The sequence below is a fragment of the Nerophis ophidion genome, linkage group LG20 (genome assembly GCF_033978795.1).
Source record: "Nerophis ophidion isolate RoL-2023_Sa linkage group LG20, RoL_Noph_v1.0, whole genome shotgun sequence".
Taxonomy (NCBI): domain Eukaryota; kingdom Metazoa; phylum Chordata; class Actinopteri; order Syngnathiformes; family Syngnathidae; genus Nerophis; species Nerophis ophidion.
The window spans coordinates 15751112-15762602 of record NC_084630.1 but is presented as its reverse complement, the minus strand read 5'-3'; positions in this window follow the sequence as shown (position 1 = coordinate 15762602).

Sequence of the window (11491 nt, the reverse complement as noted above, 5' to 3'; positions counted from 1 at the left end):
TCTTGGGTTTGCTGGGTTGGCTGGAGCCTATCCCTGTTGCATTCGGGCGGATGACAGAGTACACGCTGGACTAGTTTCCACCTTATCACACACCCAACTCAAATAGACACACAACCATTCACACTCACAGATAAATGGAGGGGAAGATAGAGAAGCCAGCTATATTAACCTTGTAGATTTTTATAGTAACAATAGGTTAAGCTTTGTCAGTGTGCCGTGTTACCCAGTTTCCCTAAGGCAGGGGTCGGGAACCTATGGCTCAAGAGCCAGTTGTGGCTCTTTTAATGACTGCATCTGGCTCCCAGATAAATCTTAGCTGAAATTACTTAACAGGATAAGTAATTAAAAGTTCCGCTGGTAATCGTATTGTTAAAAATAACGTTCAAAATATAAAACATTCTCATGCATTTTAATCCATTTGTCCGTTTTCTACCGCACCAGTTCAAGAAGTCGCATTAATGGTAAGATGTATTTTATTTATTATTGGTTAGCTTCAGAATAACAATGTTATTAAAAAGAATGAGGGACATATTATACTCTAAAAATGTTGGTCTTACTTAAAAATGCATGCATTTAGTTGTATTCAGTGTTAAAAAAAAATATTATACAGCTCTCACGGAAATACATTTTAAAATATTTGGCTTTCATGGCTCTCTCAGCCAAAAAGGTTCACGACCCCTGCCCTAAGGGAACAACGTTAATATAAGTTTTGTGGAACGTGATTATGTGTGACTGTATGTACAGTACTTATATGTGTATGTGTCTAAAGTGAATGTGCGTGTGGATGTATGAACTTTGAGTGTATGTATGTACTGTATTTGTGTTTGTATGTGGGAGCATAGGTACCTGTGTGTGCATGTATGTATGTATGCATATATGTATGAAAAACTGTGTGTATGTGAGTATATATGTGTATTTGTATGTACAAAATATTTGTCTGGCAATACGTGCGGGAGTACGGCCCCAGCCACCCAGAGAGCCCAACACAAAAACAGCAGGTGCGGCGCCCAGAGAAAAAGGGACCACCTTGTTACGACTGGTTGGCATAGTGATGCCAAATTGGTCCCTTCGTGGATGCGTCGGCATGAACACAGCAACGGTAAGTTTAAATGATTTATTACACTTAAGAAAAACAGACTATGAACAAAAACACTGGAGCTAACAGACAAAAATAAACCAAGGGCGCCAGCATGAAAGCTAGGAATAGAAAATAAAAAAACTATACTTGGCACAAAGCACACAAAAGAGTAAACAAAAAACATTCAGCATGAAAGCTGGAATATCAAGTAGCTTAGCGTAAGAGCTAGCGACAAAATACATACGGGTAGTAGACAGTCGTGAATGTTGCTCGAAGGCAAATTAGAGTCCCAGAAAGAATAACGAAAAGGGACGGGCTTAAATAGGTGAGTAATCAAAAAGTGACAGGTGTGCAGAAACCGTGATTAGCAGGTGGGATCAATGAGGAACCATGGTGACTGACTAAACAGGAAGTAAGAGTGTAGAACAGTGATACAACAACTGGAAGTATAAACCACATGTGGTGATCCAAGTAGCGGATCGCAACACACCTGTCATGATCCGTGTTCTGGATCATGTTTAGTTTAGTTATTTTCTGTTAGTTTGGACTCCCTTTGTTTGTGCACCTTGTGAGTTAGTTAGGTCACCATGGTAATGTATTAATTTCACCTGCTGCGGGTTCCAGACGCACACCTGTTTTTGTTAATTACTTTCCTATTTAAGCCTGCCTTGTCCCGTCAGTCGGTCTTGGTCCCTTGTTTGCGGTAAGCAACAATCATGTATGCTATTCTTGTTTCCTGAACCTGTGCTAGTGTTAGCATTAGCTTCTGTGCGTTCGGCACGCGTTTCTTTTGTGTATTTTGTCTGTTTTTGTACCAGTGTTTTTGTTATGAAATTATCTTACCTTTACGTTGTTGTCCGGAGTGTCCATGTTTGCACTGGAGGAACGATACCGCAGTAAAATGCGACCCACACGTGACACCACCGGCCCCACACAGCCAGGCTGGCCAGCGACAGGAGCCCCAGAGCAGGGCCCACCCCGGAAGGGCCAGCAACAAGCCATAGACAGACGCAGACAGCAGAGGGCTGTCAGAGTTATATGGTGACGAACCCCAAGATGCAGAGAAGGAGAGAGGCATTTGCAGGAAAACATGATTTAATTAAAAACAGTAGAACAAAACCAAACAAAGGGTACAACAAAAAGCGCGCACGAGGCGGATAACAAACAAAAGGAGCTTAGCATGGAAGCTAGCAAAAACAAAAGGCTTAGCATGGAGGCTAGCATAAACAAAACAGGGAAGAGAAGTCGACAAAAACAGGAAACAGATAAAATAAAAGCGCTGACAGGGACTTAAAACAGGAAATACTAAACACACAGAGGAAAAACTAAAACACAAACAAACTGTCAGTGGCAAGCTTGACAAGGAAAAGGCACGAGAGAAGCAGGGGACAGCCATTCCCCAAGCCAGCGAGAAACCACACCCCTGAGGGGCCCAGAGACTCCTCGCCCCACCAGCAACGGGGCCCCCACAAGCCAGAAGATGGGGATCTGCATAGAGAGAGACCTTACCATGCACAATGTGTCTACATATGCCCGTAATAGGCGGGCTGGTACGAAACCCTATTGAAAGAGGTTGGATGGCAAGAGGAAAAAGCAATGGGCTCATGGGACCTCCCTGCCGAGTGGAGCAGCAAAGGCAAAAATATTCAGATTTAATATTTTGTCCTAACCGAGGTCTCAGGAGATGTAAATAATATATTTTATCCATCCATCCATTTTCTACCGCTTATTCCCTTTCGGGGTCGTGGGGGGCGCTGGCGCCTATCTCAGCTACAATCAGGCGGAAGGTGGGGTACACCCTGGACAAGCCACCACCTCATCGCAGGGGCCAACACAGATAGACAACTCACATTCACACACTAGGGCCAATTTAGTGTTGCCAATCAACCTATCCCCAGGTGCATGTCTTTGGAAGTGGGAGGAAGCCGGAGTACTCGGAGGGAACCCACGCATTCACGGGGAGAACATGCAAACTCCACACAGAAAGATCCTCAGCCTGGAATTGAACCCAGGACTGCAGGACCTTCGTATTGTGAGGCAGACACACTAACCCCTCTGCCACCGTGAAGACGAATCTCTTCAAGACAAAAAAAAAGATAATTCCACACGGTCAAGTACTTTTTCAGCATCCAGAGATTGGATTTAGGTTTAGATTTAACATTTACTTCTCTCATTTCAATTTAGATTAAAGTTCAGATTTAACATTTAGGTTTAGCTTTAACATTTAGCACTCACATTCATATTTATATTTAAGATTTAGGTTTACATTTAAAGGCCTACTAAAATGAGATTGTCTTATTTAAACGGGGATAGCAGGTCCATTCTATGTGTCATACTTGATCATTTCGCGATATTGCCATATTTTTGCTGAAAGGATTTAGTAGAGAACATCCACGATAAAGTTCGCAACTTTTGGTCACTAATAAAAAAGCCTTGCCTTTACCGGAAGTAGCAGACGATGTGTGCGTGACGCCATGGGTTGTGGAGCTCCTCACATCCTCACATTGTTTATAATCATAGTCAGCAGCAGCTAGAGCTATTCGGACCGAGAAAGCGACAATTTCCCCATTAATTTGAGCGAGGATGAAAGATTTGTGTATGAGGAAATTTAGAATGAAGGACTAGACAAAAAAAAGTTAAAAAAAAAAAAAAAGGCGATTGCAGTGGGAGCGATTCAGATGTTATTAGACACATTTACTAGGATAATTCTGGAAAATCCCTTATCCGCCTATTGTTTTAGTGAGATTATACGGTACCTGAAAGTCGGAGGGGTGTGGCCACGGGTGTGTTGACGCCAGAGTCTCTGAGGGACGTCACGCGCTGCAGCAGGACGAAGCTCCGCTGGTGTCTCCGGTAAGAGCTGATTTATTACCACAATTTTCTCACCGAAAACTGCTGGTTGAAATTTGGTCGGGATCCATGTTCGCTTGGCCGCTCTGATCCATAGTAAAGCTTCACATTTGGGAATTTTAAACAAGGAAGCACCGTGTGTTTGTGTGGCTAAAGGCTAAAAGCTTCCCACCTACATCTACTTTGACTTCTCCATTATTAATTGAACAAATTGCAAAAGATTCAGCAACACAGATGTCCAGAATACTGTGTAATTATGTGATTAAAGCAGACTACTTATAGCTTGGATCAGGCTGGAAAATAATGTCCGCTACAAACCGAAACGTCAAACACACGACACTACGTGGGAAATTTAAAATTGCAATTTAGTAAACTAAAAAGGCCGTATTGGCATGTGTTGCAATGTTAATATTTCATCATTGATATATAAACTATCAGACTGCGTGGTCGGTAGTAGTGGGTTTCAGTAGGCCTTTAAGATTTAGGTTTATCTTTAAGATTTAACGCTCACATTTAGATTTAGGATTTAGGTTTAGATTTAACATTTTGATCTAATATTTAGAGTAAACTGTTGTTGTTTGTGGTTGCCCGTAGAAAGAACTATGTCGAGCTTCATGAATAAGTTGGCTTTAATTTAGACTTCAGCAGGACTTATTGTACATAGCACTGCATGAGAGGGCGGTAGTAACTGACTCCTCGATGTGCACACCCTGGTGGTGTGTTCGAGAATTACAACAACAAAACAGTCATTTTACCAAATGATCTACCTGAACCAGGGGTCAACAACGTGGTGCCCGCGTGCTCCAGGTAGCCCGCAAGGACCAGATGAGTCGCCCGCTGGCCTGTTCTAAAAATAGCTCAAATAGCAGCACTTACCAGTGAGCTGCCTCTATTTTTTACATTTTATTTATTTACTAGCAAGCTGGTCTCGCTCGTCATTTGTAATTCTAAGAGAGACAAAACTCAAATAGAATTTGAAAATCCAAGAAAATATTTCAAAGACTTGGTCTTCTCTTGTTTAAATAAATTCATTTTTTTTTTTTTACTTTGCTTCTTATAACTTTCAGAAAGACAATTTTAGAGAAAAAATACAACCTTAAAAATGATTTTTCGGATTTTTAAACACATATACCTTTTTACCTTTTTAGATTCGTTCCTCTTATTTTCTAACAATTTAAATCAATGTTCAAGTATTTTTTTTATTTTTTATTGTAAAGAATAATAAATAAATGTTAATTTAATTCTTCATTTTAGCTTCTGTTTTTCGACAAAGAATAATTGTGAAATATTTCTTCAAACTTATTATGATTAAAATTCAAAAAAATAATTCTGGCAAATCTAGAAAATCTTTGGAATTAAATGTAAATCTTATTTCAAAGTCTTTTGAATTTCTTTTAAAATTTTTGTTCTGGAAAATCCAGAAGAAATAACTATTTGTCTTTGTTACAAATATAGCTTGGTCCAATTTGTTATATATTATAGCAAAGTGCAGATTTGGTTTTAACCTATTTAAAACATGTCATCAAAATTCTAAAATTAATCTTAATCAGGAAAAATTACTAATGATGTTCCATAAATTATTTTTAATTTTTTTTCAAAAAGATTCGAATTGGCTTTTTTTTCTCTTCCTTTTTTCGGTTGAATTTTGAATTTCAAAGAGTCAAAATTGAAGATAAAATATGTTTCAAAATTAAATTTTCCTTTTTTTTCCTGTTTTCTCCTTTTTTAAACCGTTCAATTAGGTGTTTTTTTCATCATTTATTCTCTACAAAAAACCCTCCATAAAAGGAAAAAAAAATGTACGACGGAATGACAGACATAAATACCCTTTATATATATATATATATATATATATATATATTTTTTTTTTTTTTTTAAATAAAGCAGAATTGAGCAAATTGGCTATTTCTGGCAATTTATTTAAGTGTGTATCAAACGGGTAGCCCTTCGCATTAATCAATACCCAAGAAGTAGCTCTTGGTTTCAAAAAGGTTGGTGACCCCTGACCTAAACTGTCATGGTTTGATGAGCGTTGCTTGTAGCACGATCCCCCAAGGATGTGGAAATAGCACACAGTGGTAAAAGTATATTTATTGGCAGCAGGGAGGTGCACAGGAAGCTAACTAACAAGTATATTAATCCAGCACAGAAAGGAGGGACCCAGGTGGAACTAAATAGAACTGAATTAGGTGTGCTCCAACAGAAAGTAAAGTTGCTTTAAATCACGGAGACAAAACAGGAAATCTAACAAAACAAGAGCACCAGGGCAGGAAGTGATTCACAAACACAGGAAACTAGTCGAAACTAGAACTAAGAACACCGGACAGGAATTTAAACGCCCAACACAAACATGACGAAACTGTCAGTAACAAGCCTGACATTAACATGTATTTTAAAACTTAAATGTGACGAAAATTTGCTAAATCTCAGAAAAGTGAGTTAAATCTAAGAAATATATCTGCTAGGAAGGTGTTTTGGCACCCCATATGTCAGCAGTCATGTAAAATCACGTCCTGTTTTGACTTAGTCATATGGTTCACTCCATTGACAAAGTCCTGAAAATGTTAATTATCATATCACGACACCCTGTATTGTATTTTATGTAAAAAAAAAAAAAAAGTTGTCACAAAAAGAAAAAAAGTCACGCTTATTTCATTTTTTTTCCATTTTTTTTTCGAACCACAGAAGGTCCCATAAAATAATGTTTTTGATTGCTTGATTGAGACTTTTAATAGTCGATTGCACAGTCCAGTACATATTCCGTACAATTGACCACTAAATGGTAACACATAAGTTTAATCAACGTTAATCAATTCATGTAAGTGGTGTAATTACACATAACAGACACACGAGAGCAGCAAACTCAAATGACGATCGCTCATGAAAACGCTAGAAAAAAAAATAGTCTTATATTATTTTTACAAAAGAAAATTGTAAACATTTGGACATCTTTTTTGTTAACCTTCCTCTTGTGTTAGCTTTCTGTTCCCATCTCTTATGTTAACGGGTCGGTTTTGACCCATGTCTTAAATCAGCTGTAAAATACACTAAAAACAATGATCTATCATCCAATTTGTTTCTCATCTCTTGGTGACCTCGTTAGGCTTCCTTATCCTTGAAAATATTGGTTTTAATATTTTTGGTTTGGGCCATTGGGCCTTTTTTTGTCAGTATACCCCTCGATTTCAATTTTAAAAAATGGTAAAACGAACCTCAAGCGAATCATATACATTAAAAAAAGGTTGTTGTGTTACCTAACTATTACTAAGGGGTATTAGAACACATCTCTTAAATAAATGTGTTTTATTTATTTTTTCATTTTAAGAATTTTAACTATAGTAACATCTATGATGTTACGGGTCAATTTCGACCCATATATATTTACTTCAAGAAAAAGGCTAAAAAGTATTTTTTTCAGCAAAAGAAATCCAACACCAAACAAACAACAACCAATCAAGCAAATGAAACCAAGAGAAATAGATTACTAATTCCAAAACTAATAAAAAAACTAAATCAGAGTGGCAAAAAGTGACACTTTTAGTGTCCGTCTTTTGTTTGTTTTTGTACAGGATAACAAGGTAAAATGAGAATCCACTAAAGCTCACATGATTGGGAGAGGAGCTGGCTGTCAGTGTGTTCAGTTTTGGCTCTTATCATTGCTTTATCATCTTATTTTTATAACTGGGTCGAAACCGACCCTAACAACACCAAGGGCATAATTTCTACCAGAGCATTTTATAATTTAGTGAAAAAAATTTAAATGTTTTATTTCGTTGACAAAGAGGTTCCTGACAAAGTCAAAAAGCTTTGATGCAAAAAATAAATGTATGTGGTGTTTTTATGCATTTAAAAACTAAAACGGGTCGGTGCCGACCCTAACGCAAAACGAAGGTTAAACTATTTTGTTCTTTCTCTGCTTTTGAAGGTTGAAAACACAGTCAACAAAGCTATAAAAACGATTTCTGTTTTTTTTTTTTGTACAGCATGGCCCACTGACCTCTCAATAACAAGTGTATTTTTAATACTCCACTCAGCATATATTTGGGTTGGGAATTTGAGTCATGGGAGTAATGTGTCTTTGCTGGTAAGAGTATGCCCTCTTCGAGAAGGCATTATCTTTAAGGGGGCACAAAACCATGTTGAGTCATTCATGAAGGAAATATGTGACAAAAAACTCTTAGCTTCTTTTTAACTGAAACCGTAACACACGTTTCTGAAAAACGTCAAACCTTCTGCTTCTTTCGTAATGACAGGATACATTTTTTTTTGCTATTTCCTTTCACACAGGCAGTGTCCTACTTTCTTAAAAAAATTTAAGTTAAAGTCCCATTGATAGTCCCACACACACTAGGTGTTGTGAAATGATCCACTGCATTCGACCCATCCCCATGTTCACCACCTGGGAGGTGAGGGGAGCAGTGAGCAGCAGCGGTGGCAGCGCTCGGGAATCATTACAACTCAGATACGTCCTGCAAACCCAGAAAAATCACCATGTCGACTTTACACCAGCTCGTCTGTCTTTGTGTTTTTCAAACATGATAGTCATGCGCTATAAGGCTATTTCTACCACGGGCCTTTCTGCTTTTGTGTGGTCGGAAAAAAACAGCTTTCTGGTTTGTGTCATAAGAAACGTGCAACATTGTCTCCTGTTTTCAAACCTTATTTCACAACAGAACAGGAAATTATTGACTTACCGATGTTGAGTTGAGTTGAGGTTGGGTTTATTTCAAACATGCATGCGTACAACATGATACATCACAATTTCCGGGTTCTTTATTCAACATGTTTGAAAAGGAGTAGTGTAACAGGGTCAATTACGTCTTGTAAATAATTTATTTTCTAATGTTTTATTATTGTTATAATTACATAAAATATGTAAGTTACATGTAAATACCTGAATATTGTTTAATGTTTTGTCAATGTGGAACCATTGTCTCGTTGTCCCTCCTACTGCAATAATTACTGTGACACCTGTCTTTTTATATGCGTTAGACACGCCCTCCAACTTCCCTTTTTGTCTACGATAACGGGAGAGGTAGGCGTCCATGCGACGACAGAAAATGTCTTGTTAAGAACTTTAATTAATTTCTTGTTCATTATTATATATTTGTGTAGGGGCTCGACGATGGCACACAGTTTTGATGACGATTGTATTCTGTGTTATCAGTAAAGTGCAGTGGAGAAACCCATGGTGTCGGTCGTCTTACATAAAAAACACACAACGCAGAGGAAAAGACCACCGGTTACACTAAGAAGGAGGAGAGCTTATTTTGTCAGGCTGTGATCCCTGAGAGTTTGGCCATGTTTTAGTTTTTCCTCTGTGTTTGTCTTTGTTTTCTGTCAGCGCTCTTATTTTTCCGTTTCCTGTTTATCTCCCTGAGTGCTGTGTCTCCCCAGCTGCGCCTGATTGGCACCTGGCCACACCTGGTGTCAATCAGCGAGCTACTATTTAAAGCTGCCTTTCCCTCCAGTCAGTGCTGGATTATTGTCGCTCCTACCTTTTGTACCTGTATCCTATAGCTGTCGGCAGTTCCTGTTTCCCGGTATCCTGTTTCCTGTCTCCTAGTTCCTGGTGTGTGTTCTTTCCGTGGTTTTTGAAGATTAAATAATGTTTTCCCGCACAGTGCCTGCCGCCTTCTCTGCATCTTGGTGTTTGTCACAAACTCAACCTGACATTTTTAATCCTACCACTTTTCCTTAACATGCCGGTTTGCTAAAACTTTTGTACACTTCCTGTTCTCAATTTACTCACAATATACTCCATGGATCATGGTTCTTTTTCTTTGTACTTTGTAAACACTTCAAGTTGGAAGAGTTTCTTCGTAGTGGATTATATTAGTACAGCTGAGATAGGCTCCAGTACCCCCCGTGGACAAGCAGTAGAAAATGGATGGCTGGAAGGATGTTGGATTTCTTTGCTTAACCCAGGGTTCGGCAACCCAAAACGTTGAAAAAGCCATATTAGACCAACAATACAAATACAAATCTGTCTGGAACCGCAAATAAGTGTTACAATGAAGACAACACATGACATAAGTGTCTATATTAGCTATATTAGCCTACTATAAAAATGAATTTAAAAGTCTTATATAAGTGTTATAATGAAGGCACCACATGACGCAAGTGTCCATCTTAGCTATAATAGCCTACTATGAAAATTGTAGACTTGTTGCCTTCAGCAAACATTGAAGCCAGACCGAGCATGGCGAGAAAGGTGAATAAATAGCTCTCTGATTAGTGGTCGACAACAGGTGAGTGTGCCGAACACTAACCAGAGGCAGGTGAACCAAATTAATCCCCATGGAACAAACCCAGAGGTGCACAAACAGGAACTAAGGGAGTCCAAAACTAACAGAAAATAACAAAACACGATCCGGCCACGGATCATGACATCCTACCCCTTTTCCTTTACATGGCAGTTGTTATAACTTTTGTTCCCTTCCTGCTCTCAATTTATTCACAATATACTCCATAAGTAATAACTATAAAAAATAAATAAATAAGTAAATATTAATCGGTAAAGTAAGTTACATTTAATATGGTAAAATGAGTAAGATTATCTTGAAAATGAATGGATGAATGAGATAAATTTAGAATGTTTATCATGGTTCTTCTTTGTACTGCCACAACTCGGCTTAGACTTGGATTGTTTCCTCTAGGCAGATGAGAATCAGCACGAGCGAGGCGTGGACGTGAGTACATTGTTGTTTATTTAAAACTATAATAAAAAAGAAACAAACTAAGGGCGCTCACAAGGAGGTACAGACTCTTGGCTATGAACAAACAAAAGACTAGCATAAATGCTGCAAACTACAAACATGAAACAAAAACACTTGCTCGATTGGCATGAATAATAATAAACTATAAACAAAACTAGCACATGGCATAAATACAAAAACTATGGACGAGGGCATGAAGGAGGTGCAGCATGGGTAGCGTGTGTGCGAGTGTGAAGATCCCAGCAAGCAGACAAGAAAAAGAGTGACTTAAGTAGCTGTGATGATTAGTGAAAACAGGTGAGGCTGAGAACAGGGACGTGACATGACAGGTGAAAAGTAAAGAGTTGGCATGGAGACGAAAACAAACCCGGAACTTAAATGTCCAAAAAACTAAACATAACCTGACCAAAACCAAAACATAAACTTACAGGCGTGACATGTACTTTGTAAACACTTTAAGTTTGAGGAGTCTTGTGAAGCGGATCATATTTTTTGATTGACTGATTGGAACTTTTATTAGTAGCACAGTTCAGTACATGTTCTGTACAATTGACCACTAAATGGTAACACCCGAATAAGTTTTTCAACTTGTTTAAGTCGGGGTCCACGTAAATCAATCCATATTAGTACATTGTTTGATTTTTTTTTGCTTAATCCATTCCATAATTTAATTCCACATACTAATATACTGAAGGTCTTAAGTGTTGTACGTGCGTAGAAAATGCTTCAAATTACATTTTTCTCTAAGATTAAATTTCTCCTCTATTGTCGAGAAGAATTGTTTTATTTTCTTGGGTAGCGGGTTATAGTTTGCTTTGTGTATAATTTTAGCTCTTTGCAAATT